The sequence below is a fragment of the Panthera onca genome, chromosome D2 (genome assembly GCF_046562875.1).
Source record: "Panthera onca isolate mPanOnc1 chromosome D2, mPanOnc1 haplotype 2, whole genome shotgun sequence".
Classification (NCBI taxonomy): Eukaryota; Metazoa; Chordata; class Mammalia; order Carnivora; family Felidae; genus Panthera; species Panthera onca.
Genome location: NC_138349.1, coordinates 62,466,799 through 62,483,805, shown reverse-complemented (window position 1 = coordinate 62,483,805; position 17,007 = coordinate 62,466,799).

Here is a 17,007-nt window from a genome sequence, read left to right as displayed (position 1 = left end):
GGCCAAGGCTGAAAGCCCAGGGGGCTGAGGTTCCGCCGGCTTTTAAGTCAGCTCGGAGGGAAAACTCCCAGCCCCTCCCACACGTCCATGCAGGCTCGCCGGCCGCCAGGCACCGGGCGGAGGAGCGCGCACATCTGGCCGCCCAGGAGCCACATCTGGAACACTAACCCCCGCACCCAGATGTTCAAGGGGCAGGGGGAGTCCAAGAACTCGAAGGGCGGGGCTTCCGCGGCTGCAGCTCCTCCCTGCAGGCCAAACGGCTGGAGTCCAGCCTCGGGAGCCGCCCCCGGGGCGCGCGGGTTGAGCCGAAGGGGTAGCTGGGGCTGTTTGAGGGGGTGGGGAGGATGCTGGAGCCGGGGTCGGAGGCTGTTGGAGTGCTGGAGCCACACTGAGGGATAGGGGGAGGGGTGTTGGGATGGTGGGTGAAGGCTAGAGACGTGCCGAGGACGGCGCTGGGGGGTCTGGGGTGCTGGGGGTGTTGGGGTTGAGCCAAGGGCCCGCCCGGCTCCCGAGTCGGCCCCACTTCGTGGGATTTTACAACTGAAGGGGAGGTGGTGGGGGGGAGGGGAGGGGAGGGGCGCGCTGGTCGGGCGGGCACCGAGGGCGGGGTTCCCCCCTGTGGGCCCGCCGCTCTGGCGCGGAGACGCAGCCGTTTCCTCCCGCGCCGCAACTCGCCCCCGCCTCCATGCGCCTCCCAGGGACCGCCCGAGGCGTCCTCCCAGACGAAGGGAGCCGGCGAGCCGTGCTCCTCTAAAGCTCTTTCACCCAGTTCCTAACCCGGAGAGGGAGGAGCCACATAAGCCCTCCGGACTTTCTCGAAAACCCTAGCTTGCCGGAGGAGGCTGCTTGGCGCAGGCCAGCGCGCCCCTCCAACGTTTTGTGTTTCTAGCTGGACTTTTGACGTCCAGCTAAGCAACAGTGTTTGCCAAGGAGTCAGGGCCCTTTGGAAGATCCTCCGATCTGAACAAATCGTTTCCATTTGATTTATTTAACCAAGGTGAGGGCGGGCGGTGTTCTTGCTTGCAAACTGTCCTTCATCCAAGTTGTCCTTAGATTTTCATCTAAGGGTGTCACAACGCCCCAGGTCATTGCGCAAATGTTTTGTGACAATTTAGAAAAACAGAGGAGAAAAACATCCTAAAATGAAGCCACAACCGTCAGGAAAATGCTAAAGGATGTTGGTTCTCCTTCATCTGACAGCCCCAGTCATCACATATTCTCCACCAAAATAAAATAAATAATTCTATTCACAGCCCTCAATTTATGGCACATCTCCCCCATTAGGGGCAAAGTGCATGAAAGGGCTCTGGTCCCACCCTAGTCACCAGCTGAAACTGGACGAGCTTGTTTACCTCTCCCCAAGGATTGCCGGGCTTCACTGAGAACAATCAAAAGAACACATAGTCCATGAAGTGGTCAGGGTACAGTGTCCAAAGAATAGCTCTTCCACTGCTTAAGTCTGTGACCTGGGGCGGAGTACTCTACCTCTTGGTGCCTGGTGCCTCAGTCTCACCATTATAAAATGTAACTGCCTGTAACAGCACAGGGGTGGTTTAAGGATTAGGATTAGTGAGATAGTGCAAATCAAACGTGTAACACAAAGCCCAATGCACAGGAAGAATTCAGTACTGTTATTATCACGGTCAGTGAGAGCAGGCTCTGTGTATCACTAAGATAAAAGTTGTGGGCAATGGCAGTTGGAAAAGGTAGGCTCCAGAGCTCACCCCTTTAATATGAGTCTTTATACCTGCTGAACCTGCAGCCCTGAAGTCATGGCTCTAAATCCTTGCCCTGGTAGAGCTTTCAGTCTAAGTAGAGGAAATTAGGTGAAATGGCAATGGTACGTGAATGTGACTTTTTTATAACATGAATTTGACTTCTGGGTGTCCCCATTAAAACCACTTCCCAGAGAAGAGCACTCTTCTTTGAGAAGATTTCACTAGGGTGATGATAACATGCGCAAAAACCATCTTTCTTTGCCTTTTGCTTGTCTACACATCTCCTTCTCCCAGAGGAATCTGATCAGGGCAGCGCCCATATCAAATGAAAATGTGGGTACTTAGAAATATTTTATTGTATTTATTTTTTAATGTACTTTTCTTTCTTGTTTGTTTAGAAATATTTTAGGTGGCACACAAGGCGTAAGTCTGAAAAAGTAAAGGCTGTTGTGAACACAGGGCAGCTGTTGGAATTTATCTGAATCTTAAATTCTTCTGTTTCCTCCACTGTAAAGTAAAGGGGTTGGATTTCCTTTTCCTTCCTGCACTAACATTCTTTAGTTTCTAGAGGTGTCCAGGTGATACTTCCTGTGTATGCCAGGGCCCACAGGAGGGAAGGAAGGGATTTGGAGACGCTTTGGGCTTGAGAATGATCGTCATTGGGTGATGAGGGACGGTGATGAAGGAACTCAGATCAGTACTGACTTGAGCAAGGTAAAGTACCTATAACCAGGTAAATGCTAACATATTTTTACGCACACAGTGGATATATTTATGTTGTATACACTGGTGTGTCTATTTTAAATCTAGGAGGTACATACCTATGTGTTTATAGTAGCATAGATTCTATATACACAGATCCCTCCTCTACTAAGTTTTTCCACCACCTGCAAAAAAAAAAAAAAAAAAAAGTAGAATTTTCCTCCTCTGGCCATGACTGCTCTGACTTTCCAGCAGAATGGGCTATAACAGAAGGTGTCCGTGATTCTGACCAGATGAGAAAAGTGTGCCCTTTTGTGGGCCTCCTGTCATGTTAACAAGAAAGTCCCCCAAGAAAGGAGGACAGTGGCCCTTGTGTCCACAGCCCTAATCTCATTTTACCTCAGAATATCTCCCATACCATTTTCCATCATCGTCTTCCCTGAGATATTTCCAAATAATAATGCAGCTCCCCCCACCCCCCCGCTTCCCGTCACCCTAGATTCTTCTCTCACACACGCCACACTCCTCACTCTCTCACACTCCACATGCTATCAGCCATGCCCGTCAGGCACTCCAATTTATGACTATGGATATGGATGTGGACGCATGGCAAACCCCACCCCTTCTTACCACTTCCGATACTAGCATCACTGTTTCTTGGCAAACCTACTGCAATAGCTTCCTAATTGTTATCCCCGCGTCTTCTCCCTTACCCTACATTTCATTCTCTGTGAAGCAGCAGCAGCAACACTTTTAAAATAAAAATAAGATGTGCTCACTCTCCTGTTCAAAATCCTCTGCCTCCCGTCACGTTTGGAATAAAACCCACGCTCCCAATGACAGCCTGTGGGATTTGACTCTTGTCTGATTCTCTCACCTCATCCTCTGTCACTTTCTTCCTTGTGCATTCCTCTCTAGTCATTCCAGCTTTGTCACTGTTCCTCAAAAAATGTCAAGCAGACTCCTACTTCAGGGTCCCTGTTTTCAACTCAGATTTTCACAGGGCTTCCCCTTAATTCATTCAGGTATCTGGGCCAGTGTCACCTGAGAGCCGACCCCTGAGCATCCCATTAATATAGATGCAACATAGCCATAGCTACTCTCTCATCGATCACCCTGGTTTATTTTCTTTCCTTCTATCTTTCTTTCTTTCTTTCTTTCGTGTAAAAAAGGTGATTTTATTAAAGCACAGGGACAGGACCCATGGGCAGAAAGAGCTGTTCCTTTCATATTTCTTATCAAATCTCTTATATGTCTACCTGTTACTTGATTATTATTTGTCTCCTCTCTAGAATGTATGCTCTGAGGGGTCCCTGGGTGGCTCAGTCAGTTGAGGGTCTGACTCTTGACCTCAGCTCAGTCTTGATCTCAGGGACATAAGTTAAAGCTCTGTGCTGGGTGTGAAAAACAAAAAATAGAATGGTCGATCTTGTTCAACAAAGCATCTCCAGTCTAAACCAGTGCCTGTCTTATAAAGGGCACCTAGAAAATAATTGCCAAATGGATGAATATAAAGTCTCCACTTGGAACAGCAGTAGGAAAACAAGGTATCCCTCAGTTAGTGTAAGGTCAAGAGAATGCCATGCATCCCGCATCTCAGGGGCTTCTTTCTGATTGGCTCCTGCTCCAAGATGGATCTTGACTCTTAGAACGGAGTTTAATTGTAGGTGCATATAAATATGGGGATCAAAGTACTCTCACTCAATGGGGGAGGGGGAGAGAGAAATGGAGAAAGAAAACAATGTAAATAGTGTGGGTAATTAGTTTACCATTTTACTCAGCAAGTGTATGTACTGAAATAAACATGGGATGGGAGACACAAATCTGCTCTCTTCTCAGTTCCTCTCTGTTCCTCCTGCTTTTCTTAGTAAAATCAGTGCTCTGTGCTGGGTGTCTCAACATGCTCATTGTCTGAACAGCGTGGCCCATGCAAAGCAGGTGGGCAATGAGTTTGAATCCTCAACCCACCACATTGGTGTGTGGCCTGGGGCAACTTACCTACCTTTTCAGTGCCTCAGTTTCCTCATCTGCGAAAGGGGCCAATAAGATTATTATAATGATTAAATAAATAATATTTGTAAAGTTCTTAGGACAGTGCCTGGAACATAGTAAGCAATGTATGAATATTTTTTAAGAGAACCTATTTAAATGTTTGACTTTACTTGATTTTCCACTTCTCAAGGAATTTAGTATAAGATACTGCTTTACTGTGACTGGCACTGGAGTTTTCATTATGTTTTTAGGCTAGTAATTTTAGTTTTAGCACCAAGCACAATATTTATTTTGCACCCATTTTCTACTCTAGCATTTATACTTGCCCATAAATTCCATTTAGGCCAAAATATCCCTAACTTCACAAAAAAGAAATTGTACCTTCAGGAGGTAACCCCTGTTACAGTTGAACAAAAGTGTTCCTTACTCTTCAGTTCTTTAAGCTTTTCTTGGCCAGCTTTTCTATAACATAATATTGTTATTTGGTAGTTGAATGTTAGTCCTGCAGGAAAATAAGTATCAGTGCTTTTTCTAAACCTGTGTGCCAAATCATCCCTGAAACAGGGGAATTGGGCCAGATAATCTCTGGAAGTCTCTTTAGCTCTGTTTTTCTATGGTTTTCATGAAAATGAAAATAGCTTATAAATGAGTGGTTCAGGAGTTAACACTATATTATTTGTACCTGTCAGCTCTGTGAATAGTGGACAATTGAGATAGTTTTAACTCTGCTGTATTGTCTGGAACAGATTAGGTTCAATGCTAGATTCAACAAGAATAAAGTCTCTTTGAACTGTGGACAGTCTGTCAGCACTCTTCTGGGATCAACATTTCACTCCTCCTCCCAGGGTCCTGGTCACTCACTCCTTCTTACATATCTGCATTAGAAAGAATTGGAAACACTCCCTTGGTTTGGTAAAATCTCTTTGAGATTATTCTACACACGATACGTTGATAAACATATCTCCTGTAGTCTTTGCCTTAGTTATGGTAGCATCATTCATGCATTTATTCATCCAGTAAATATTGACTAAGGGTTTAGTATGTGCTAGGAATTGTACCAGTGCTGGCCACTTGGTTGTCCAAGCTGGAAACCTAGGAGTCGTCTCAAATGCACTTTGTCCCTTGCTCTCCACATACAAGATCAGACACCAAACTGGTGTCTATACTACCTTCAAATATCTCTTGTATTTTTGTCCTCTGCTCCACTCGCTCCCCCATCACTGTGTTTGTAAGGGTAACCTAAGCCCAGCAGAGTGTGAGGCACTCTATTTAGGAGGCTCCAGCCCAAGACAGCAAGAGTAAGGGGGAAAGGGAATGAGGCAAGGGAAGATGTGACCCTGTGAGATGCACTGTGTTTCCACCCTGGTTACTGTTGTGCAGTGACACAACAATCACTCAGTGAATTGTGAGACTTCTCTGGAAGGGTTACAAGGAGAAACCACCTCTTGCACTGGTCTACAAGAGAGGGGAAGGCTATCTGCTGACCTCTCTCCTGGCTCTATTTGTCATTGGTGAAAGTTTACCCCCAGAAAGCTGAACACCTTTGAACTTCTTCTGGGTTGTATCATTTGACCACTTGGTGGCTCCCAGGAAGGCAGATCCCATGCCCAACTTGTGGTACATCATCAGATTTCAAAAGTAGAGCAGCAGCTTGACACAGGGGAAGTTCAGACCCAGAGAGGAGTGAGGCGGTCAGGAGATCTGAGAAAGTACACAGGTTTGTGTCTCATTATAAAAAAAAAAAAAAAAAAAAAGACTTCAGGGGGGTGCCTGAGTGGCTCAGTTGCTTAAGCTTCTGACTCTTGGTTTCAGCTCAGGTCATGATTTCACGGTTCATGAGTTCAAGCCCCATGTCAAGATCTTTGCTATCAGCATGGAGTCTGCTTGGGATTCTCTTTCTCTCCCTGGCTCAGGCTCTTTCTCTCTGTCTCTCTCAAAATAAATAAACTTAAAAAAATAAGTAAGTAAGTAAGTAAATAAATAAATAAACAAATAAAAGATTTTATACTTTTTCCTTTAGATCCTTCTATCTGCCTACTAAGTGGATGTTATACTTCTCATTTGCTTCCTTCTAATCCATTCTTCACACTGTACCCAGAATGATCTTTGCAAGACTCCAATCTTTGACTAGCTCTCCTTAAACTCTATAATAAGATTCCAGATTTATACCATAGCATGTCAGGCTCCATGGTCTCCCCTGGGCTGTTTTCTTCTTATTAAAGATAATTTTTTTTTTATTTAAAAAAAATTTTTTTTAACATTTATTTATTTTTGAGACAGAGAGAGACAGAGCATGAACGGGGGAGGGTCAGAGAGAGGGAGACACAGAATCTGAAACAGGCTCCAGGCTCTGAGCTGTCAGCACAGAGCCCGATGCGGGGCTCAAACTCATGGACCCTGAGATCATGACCTGAGCTGAAGTCGGCCGCTTAACCGACTGAGCCACCCAGGCACCCCTTATTAAAGATAATTTTTATCAGTGGACTCAGTCATTCCTCTCAAACTCTTTGCTAGCACTTAACTGGTATATTTTCTGAATCAAAAATCAATACACTCGTTATAAAAAAAATTAGAAAATACAAAAATATCAAAAAGGAAATAAAAATCAATTGCCTAGAGGAGAAAACTCTTATTAACATTTGGAATACTTTCTGGCCATATTTTTTCTGTGCATATGTATGCATTCTTTTAATTCTCAGGTGCATTTATTAAATAAAAATTATACTTCAAGAGGTGCCTGGCTTGCTCAGTCAGGATAGCATGCAACTCTTGATCTCAGGGTTGTGAGTTTGAACCCCATGTTGGGTATGGAGATTACTTTAAAAAAATAAAATCTTAAAAAAAATTATACTTCAAGAATTACTGCATTCAAGTTTATATTCAACCAAAAGTACATGTCAAGACCACCTAAATGATTGAATTTGATAACATGCACTTTACTACAATTTTTCATGTCTCTGTTTTATTTCCTTACCTGTTACATTTCAGAAATATAGTACATTAGAAAACCCTCTTAGACATAACCCCTTCTCAATGTATATCTCTGCTTTGTCTTAAATAAAATAGCTTAATAATAAACTTAATAGATAACTTAATCTAAAAATCATAAATGCAGCTATTAACTTCTGTTCTATTAGGAGAGATAATTGAAGGCAGTTATAATTAGCTGTTTCCCACATCATGGACTAAAACTAGATACAAAATTTGCCCTACATTAAAGGTTTGGCAAGAAATTGTTTTATGATTCTATAAATACCAGTATAATATTTTTACTTTTTTATTATCGATACATTGACATTTTAGCATCACAAATTACTATTTTCTCCCTATCGATCACATATGGACCCTTCGTGGTAGTTGATAAAATTGTTGTGCGTTAAAAAAAAAAAAAAAATCAAATGGTCGAAACTAAATTTTGAAAACAATAGCAGTGAAAGTTGATTTTTTTTAAATGTTTATTTATCTTTGAGAGACAGAGCATGAGTGGGGCAGGGGCAGAGAGAGAGGGAGACACAGAATCCGAAGCAGGCTCCAGGCTCTGAGCTGTCAGCACAGAGCCTGATGCAGGGCTTGAACTCACCAGCTGTGAGATCACAACCTGGCCTAAGTATGATGCTTAACCGACTGAGCCACCCAGGAGCCCCAATATTAACACATTTATAAATCAAAGACATCTCTTGTCTATTGATTTATTAGAGAATCACTTAGGGTTCATTAGATAAGCACTCAAATTATTTTACTTAATACAATTAGAAAAGAAAAATCTGCATGTTGGCCATGTTTCATTTTATGTATTACATTATTCTCTTAGGCTTTGAATTAGAGGATATAAATCATAGAAAGCAAAGCATCACATTCTCAACTAATGTTCCAATTATATTTAAATGATTCAAACTGCACATAAGGAATTATTTTTGAAATCTAAGTTTTCAAAAAAAATTTTAAACAAAACATAATCTGATTCACATAAACTACCAGCTTAATTTATACTTAAGAAACTATGGTTTTTTTAGTTGTAAAAATCAAATCACATGGTCTTATAAAAACCAAGGTTCTGGTGTACATAATGAGTCTAAGTCAGTATTCACTAAGGCTATGTGAAATTCTATCAACTTTCAGCCCAATGTAAGGTCAAACCATATTTGCACATAAACAAAACTGGAGCTTACGATGCAAATGGCAACAAGTCATAACTTCTGTATCACGGTGGGTTCTACTAAACTTTCCATGGGATACAACAGATGGCAAAATTTGATAGTTTCCAGAAAATGAAAGCTATCAGAGCAACAAATAAAGAATACATTAGATACTAGAAAATAGAAAAGTCCACAGCATTGATGCTGTTAAAAAGTGAATAGGATGTTAAATAAACATCTCCAAAACATAGAACATCAGCAGACCACAAACCAAAACATGTCACTATATTCCTACTTATAAATCTATGTTTTTAATAACAATGATAACTATTATGATTATCATTATTATTTCTTTTTAGAGAGAAAGAGAGTTTGTGAGCAGGGGAGAGGGGCAGAAAGAGAGAGAGAGAGAGAGAGAGAGAGAGAGAGAGAGAGAAAGGGAGAATACAAGTGGGTTCCATGCTCCACACAGAGCCTGATGCAGGGCTCAATCATGAGATCATGACCTGAGCTGAAATCAAGGGACGCTTAACTGACTGGGCCACCCAGGTGCCCCTGTTTTTAATAATTATTTTATTAAAGGAAAACACTTGTTTCTGTAATGCAACAGGCAGTGATGGTTTTTTTGTTTTTGTTTTTTTTCCTACCTCCCTGACTACTGCGCAGTCTTTAAACCATCCTCCAGACTAGCATTATCTCATCGAGACTTCTGCCTGAAGTCAGCTTGTCATGGTTTCAGCAGGACTTGGTGTTTGGTAGTCTGCAAAGTCCCTTTCTCGTCTTTCCAACCCTGGGCTCCTGCCAGCCTGCCCCTATTCTCAGTGTCCTGTCCTCTCCCTGGCTGGGGCGGCGGAAGGACGTGCGTCGCCTGTTTTCCACCAGCTACATGCACAGCATGGGGAACTAGTTCTTCATACCAGTGAGAGGCCATTGCTTCTTGCACCTTCCCTCTGCCTATTCCCAGAGGAGAAAGCCAGTAGCCGTAAGGTTCTCCGTCTCACTTGAACCTATCTGGATGTTTCTCTCGTCTCCCTACACAGACTGTACCCTAAGAGGGATAATTTGTGGATACCTCCATTTCCTTTCCCTAATCTTTCCTTTTATCTCTCCTCTCCTCTCCCTAAACTCAAACTTGCCCTAAGCTTTCCCTTCTTGGCAGGAAGGTACCACCCTTCCGTCATATCCTACTCGTGTGCAAGGTGACATTTGCCCTTTCTCTTCTCTGGGGCCACAGTGATAGGAGGGCTGCAGAGGAACACAGTTTATGGGAGGGATGAAAAAACACATCAATATTTTCTAGATAATCCTCATTATGCTATGGTAAGTGGTATCCACTGTGGCTGATAAATTTACAGTTTTCAAAGCACTTTCTTATCTGCTATCTCACTATCGTCATGTTACTACAGGATGGTTGGGTTCCCAGAAAACAGACTCTAAGATGGAAATTTACACGCAAGAATTTTCTGGGGGCGAGTACTCTCAGAAACAGCCTCTGCGAGGGCGTGAGAGGAAACCGCGCTGGGCCCAGAGAGAGGTTGGACTGTGGATGCCGTGTAACTGGGGGCTTGGCCGACCTCACAAGGAGCTCTGGAGTTGGGATAGTCCTTTTCATATTTTCCCCAAATTGCATCCTTTATAGCCCTGAATTGACAGTCATTGGATCTGAGCTGCTTCCTGGGAAGGGGACATGACCTTGGATGAGGCAGCTGCCTTCGGCAGCAAGCAATTCTCTAGAGAGACTTAGATGAGCACTGTTAGCCGAAAAACCCCAGGCAGCTGCTGTCCTGAAGGCAAACTGGGGGGCGCATCACAGCATCCACTGTATTTTACCAAAAGTGAACTTGCTTCCTGCCTGTTCTCCATATTTTATGCCTGGGAACCTGGGACATAGGGAGAGTAACTAGATCAAGTTTCCAGAGCCAATAAGTGATTTACATATTTTATTTCATTTGCCCTGCAAAATAATTCTATTAGGTGTATCTTGTTAGCTCCCTTTTATGGACAAGGGTACTGAGATTCAGAAAGTTTCAATGATTCCTCTAAGTGTTGAAGGCTGGCGAATTGTAGAACAAACATCCATATCTTCTCGTTCCACATCTGTGCTTTCTGTATCTCACACACTGACTTGATCTTGCCAAATCACGTGGAATAAAGGAATTTTAGAACTGGAAGACATTTCTGGAAAACAGTCTAACCCACTCATTTCTCAGAGATTAAAGTAACTTCATAAATTATTCAAGGAGATAAGGCTGGTGAATAACCTCCCGGGGCCTCAGTTTTCTTATCTGTTAAATGGGATCTGTTAAATGGGATAAGCTGCCCACCCATGGGGTAGTTTTAAGATTCAAATGAGATAATGGATGCAAAATAAACTCGAAATCTATTAAAATGGTACAGGGTTGTCAGTGTTTAGCCATTTAGACACTATGTTGGAGGTAAGAAGGGACTTCCACCTGTTAGAAACAGCAGGGTCAGGCTAGTACAGCAGAAAGTGTAACGTTTTAAGTTTTGGGGTGATTTGCACAGAAAATGAACTTACAATTTAACAAATTCTACTAGTTCAGATTTTTGTTAAAGGCGTACAAGTTTCCAGAAAACAAAAACAAAAACAGAAGTGCTTTCTGGCAAATTCTGATTAGAAGTTACATCCTAGGAGGTATTTGCTGTGAATAATTCTGACTGATACCCAGAATTCAAAATCTCATAACTTCCCATTCTCAGATAAATCAAATAGCACAGCTCAGTTTGCTTTGTATAAAGGAAACACCAGAGTTCCTTCCTCTGAACTTTGGAACTGTTTGTGACATAAAAACAAAAGATCCAAAATATTTTTATGCTTTGTCATGTAGGCTGAGTTCCTGAAACACCACCATTTAAATTTCAGTTATAGGGCTTAATTTGTATCCACAAGTGATCACAGTTCTGCTTTATTCGTTCCTTAAAGTGGAGTTTGGAATTCAAGAAAGTCTGTGAGTTGATTGTATTACTGTTTCTCTTCCGGAAAACTCACGGGTGAATTTATTTTCCATGTTTTTAACATGACAAAATAGAAAGTTCTATTCATACAGTTGTTCATAACAACAACGATGCTATCTTTTTAAAGACAAAATGGATGTTATCTATTACCAAACAATGAGTCACCCCAAAACTTAAAATAATAATAATAATAATAATAATAATAATAATAAATATTATCTTTCAGTTTCCCTGGGTCAGAAATTCTAGAGCAGCTTGGATAGATGGTTCTGACTTGGGGTCTTTCAAGAGGTTGTAATCAGATGTCAGCTGAAGCTTTGTGAAGCTGGGGGACTCATTTCCAAGGGGGCTCACTCACATGCCTGGCAAAGTGGTTCTGGCTGTTAGGGGGAGACCTCAGTTCCTTTCCACATGAACTCTCCAGGGCTAACTAAGGACACTCTTGAGTGTCCTTAGAATATGGCAACTGGCTTCTCCCAGAGTGAGCAGTACAAGAGAACAAAGTGGAAGCTGAAATGCCATCATGACCCAGCCTTAGAAATTACCCATCTTTGCCTATTGGTAACTCAGAGCAGTGCTCAGCCCTAATTAAATGTAACAGGAGACTACACAAAGATGTAAATACAAGGAGGTGAAGATCATTGTAGACCATCTTGGAGGAGGAGGAGTTAGCTGATGTGTGAATTCCAGTCATTTAGATGATCATGCATCATAGGGCGCCTGGCTGGCTCAGTAGGAAGAGCATGTGGCTCTTGATCTAGGGGTTGTGAGTCTGAGCCCCATGTGGGCATAGAGCCTGCTAAAAACTATAAACGAACAAACAGGAATTAAATGTGTACAGTGCGAGAGGTCTGACATCTTTTCTTGTCTTCCTCCAGAGAAAGGGAAATGCCATGATAGCTGAGAGAGATTCAATATGGAAAATCCAAACCCTTCAAGAATATTTACACAGAACTCAGAACCTCAATCAGAGAGGGTCGAGGGGTCCATCTGGGTGCTCTCCACCTTCTGACACAAGGCTGATTAACCTTCAAAATTGCAAGCCAAGTGTTCAAGTGGTTGTGTGATTTAAAGGCATGTTGGCACAGCCAGCAATGGGAAATCTCAGCTGTGGTGTCCATACTTCAAGCACTCGTGTGTGAGAAACTCCTCTCTCCTACTTGATACCTCGACTCTGCCAGAGCCATCATGCTATACTGGAGGTGGGGCTTGATCTCATGAACGGTGAGAAAATGACCTGAGCCAAAATCAAGTGCCTGACGCTTAACCAACTGACCACCCAGGAAACATTTTATATCAAAGGATTGGAGTCAATGCTAGAGGGTTATATGCTCAAAATATCTGACTTCCCAGACCCAAATTCCAGCTCTCATCTCTAGTTGGATGGTTAACCGGTATCTAAACTATGTCATGTCCAAAACAGAACTCTTACTTTTCACCCCATTTAATACTCAAAACCTGTTCCTCTCAATCTTCATACATGTTACTACCACCACTCACCCCGCAGCTCGGGCAGATAACCTAAAGAATATCTTTGATTCTTGAGGCAACTGGGTCCCTCAGTCAGTTAAGCGTCAGGTCGTGATCTCACAGTTTGTGGGGTTGAGCCCCTCATGAGGCTCTCTGCTATCAGTGTGGAGCCTGCTTCAGATCCTCTGTCCCCTGTCTTTCTCTGTCCCTCCCCCACTCATGCGTGCTCTCTCTCTCTCTTTCTGTCTCTCGAAAATAAACATTAAAAACAAAAAAAAGAATGTCCTTGGTTCCTCCTTTTCCTCACCCCCTAGATCTAATTCATCAGTACCTTTCACGAATTCTCCAAAATCTATCCCAAACTCGTCCCCACTTTTCCATCCTTACCACCATTATCACCACCGTCACCACCACAACCCTAACCTAAGTCGCCTCTACCTGAATGAAGTAGAAGAACTTCATTTCCACTTTTGAAGTTCTCTCCTTTCCATTTTCGAATCCACAAGCAGTGTGGTAGGTGTCCTAGGAAGCCAGCAGATAGCACCACATCACTGAGCTCCTGACATGTATTAGAGAGAGTCCATCTTCTTCCCGCTTGGCCAAAGAGCCCTAAACAAAGGGCCACCAATATGTACATCATCTTTTTTCTTGCACATTCATTTAGACTTGTAAATGGGCACGGTGGACACATTCTGTTTAGTTAGGACCACTATGGTCCTAGTGAAGCAGATTTATAGTTTACACATCACATTAGCTATTATACTTTACTGTTCCCCTACAGTTAACAGTGTATGTTGAGAATACATGCATATAGATATAATTTTCAACATCAACCTTTTAAACAAGTCACTCCTAGCAACCCCTCCCCACCCAGGTGATAGAAATCACTGGTGTAGTGAGGGGTAAGAGTGGAAACTGGAAAACAATCTGTAGCATTGTAAGTAAAAAAGAAAGTCGAGTTCTGAGTATGTATGACAAAGAAGCCAAATGAAAATGATGATAGATGTAGATCTTTAGTCAAACATAAAGGGTGTATTCTTGTAAAAAATATTTAGAAGCATACATGTTATGTTTATTGTTTGGAGGAGTATAGGACCAGAAGGTCATTTTGACCAGAAAGAAAGTCATCGGAGTCATGGAAAAAAACCACCAATGTGACCACCTTACAGAGAAAATAGCATGTAAAGTAACTGAGAGAGAAACCTAAAAGCTTCTGGTAAAATATTAATTTCTTAGGCCTTTCATATTTTACTCTTTATTTGGAGTTCAAAAAAGGATATTGATGCTTGAATGATTTCTTCAGGCATTACGTACACACTTAGAGATTGTATTTTTCTTATAACTAAAAATATGAGAAGCGTTCTTCATAAACAGAAAAAGTATGGAAATAGAATCATCTCTTGTGGCCATGTTAATGTGACTTCTGTCAGGTAGAATAAATTTAAACCAAATTTACACTGAATGAATCAGAGGATTGTTCTGACGTTTTTCCCTTTGAATTTTGAATTTCCTACCTTGAGTGTTAAGAAAGGTCATTAAAGTCATTATCAAAGACTGATCCAAATCAGAGTATGATTCAGGGTTGCTGAAAATACTTCTTTTTTTCTTCCCTGTTTGTGGTCTATCTGTATTTATCCCCTAACCTAGGTAAAAATGTGTAATATAGTTTACTTTTTAAACAGCCTTTTAAATTTTAGTGTATATTCTGCTATAACAAAATAAAGAGATGATTACCATAAACCAGTAATGATGCCATGCTTCAGTGATGCCAATCCCCACAGCTAAATCAACATTAGATAGGGATTTTCAATTCTAGTTTCAAAATGCTGTGAATATTATCTAGAACTACTGGCAGATATATTATAAAGTTCTAAAACAAACTAACTAATAAAAAAAGGACTTCCCCAATCATTTGATTTCACTTTAATCTTGGAACTCTAACACACTTTTGGAAGGAGGATGAGATAAATAGTAGCTCAGATAAATAGTAACATGATTTGAACCTGTCAATACGTTTGAGCATCACAAAGGCACGGAATGAAATGGCACAAGTCCCATTTATTGCTCTTTGGCCTTAGTTGATACAATTGTAAGATTTAAACTTTTTTTTTATGTTTATTTATTTTTGAAAGAGAGAGACAGACAGAGAGAGAGAGAGAGAGAGAGAGAGACAGAGCCTGAGCAGGGGAGGGGCAGAGAGAGAGGGAGACACAGAATCCGAAGCAGGCTCCAGGCTCTGAGCTGTCAGCGCAGAGCCTGATGCCGGGCTGGAACCCACGAACTGTGAGACCATGACCTGAGCCAAAGTCCGATGCTTAACCAACTGAGCCACCCAGGAGCCCCGTAAGATTTAAAATAAGGACCAAAGAATCAGAAGGCTAGGATCCTTCCAACCCTACACACTTACTCACTGGGTGGCCTGTATACATTATAAGACACTGACCACCTCTGAGCTTCATTTTGTTTTTTCAGAACAGAAGCAATACCACTCAAGAGCAAGACCTCCCAGAGTTGCTTTGAGACTTAAGCAAGATAATCAATGTGAAACCACACTGTACCAAACAAATATAAGACATTGTTCAATTCTTAATGTGAAGTTGAGTATTTCGGGGTAGGTGCTACCTATTAAATAAAATATATCATAGTATTTTAAGAACAAATACAGACTCTTCTCCATCTTTAAATTTTAAACTGAGCATTAACAGATAGATGACCTCTTTGAAGAATTATAGAAGGAAAACATGACCCAAAAATTCAAGGAAAAGAGACATTGGCAAAACAAATTAATTTATTAGAAAATATAATGAAACTTATACAACAAGTCAAAATCAATTTGTTGGACAGAGCTAGAAATCGGTTCTCAAAATGGAAATCAAAGAAGTGTCAGCATGCCATTAATTGGTAAATCTTGAAATGTCTTATTAAATGAAAGGAAAACGAACATACATGTATTTGATACTGGCCTGCTTTTTAGGAGCTTTGGAATTATTTATTTAGTTGTTTGTTTGTTTTTAATTTTTTCGAATGTTTATTTATTTTGGAGAGAGAGAGAGACAGAGCACGAGCAGGGGAGGGACAGAGAGAGAGGGAGACACATACTCTGAAGCAGGCTCCAGGCTCTGAGCTGTCAGCACAGAGCCCCACGTGGGGCTTGAACTCATCAACTGTGAGATTATGACCTGAGCAGAAGTCGGACGCTTAACTGGCTGAGCCACCCAGCCGCCCCCGGAATTACTTTTATGTTTTGATTAGTACTTAGGATATGAGTAAGACAGTCTGAAAACACCACAAGTGCTTTCTTCACTTGATGCAGTTAATAAATCACCTAGACTTCGTGTAAGTGAAGAGAGATCTCCACAACATGACTGCACAGCACTGCTCACAGGTTTCTTTTTATTCTCTCTGTAGCTTTTGCTCTGCCTCATCTAACCCAATGCCTTTGCTAGGAATGAGCCATATCATTGCATATTGGTCCAAGCCACGTTTTTATTCCCCTCCCCCCCAATGCACATTCTTTTTTTTCTACCACTATTTCCACATGTGCTTGATGTGTTATTGTAGGTGTGGTTGATGCTGACAGACAACGTAAGCTAATAGCGATCTTCAAAGGATTTATATTCCCAGCCTTGCATCCACATAGTTTAGTGAATGAATGTGTATGTATGTACATTCATATGTTTCAAGTTTAAAAAAATGTTCAATGAATCTTTTTTAGAACATGACCCTTCACTTTAAATTATTTTTTTCTTGTTCACTAAGCAACAACCAGTCCTGACTGTGTCAAAAAAGAAAGCTGCAAAGGTGTCTCCTCAAAGGACAGATCTAGGATCAATGATTTCAATCATAGAGAGACAGATGCTGGCTTAGTTCAGATAAGGAATTTCCAATGATCAGAACTGTCCCCCCAAAATGTTTCCTTTGTGGATAATCCTGCAATTGGGAGGTTTCATCAGAGGCTGAACACAATAGCCTGCTTTTCTTTTCAGAGTGCACTGGTCCACCTGGGTGCTTGT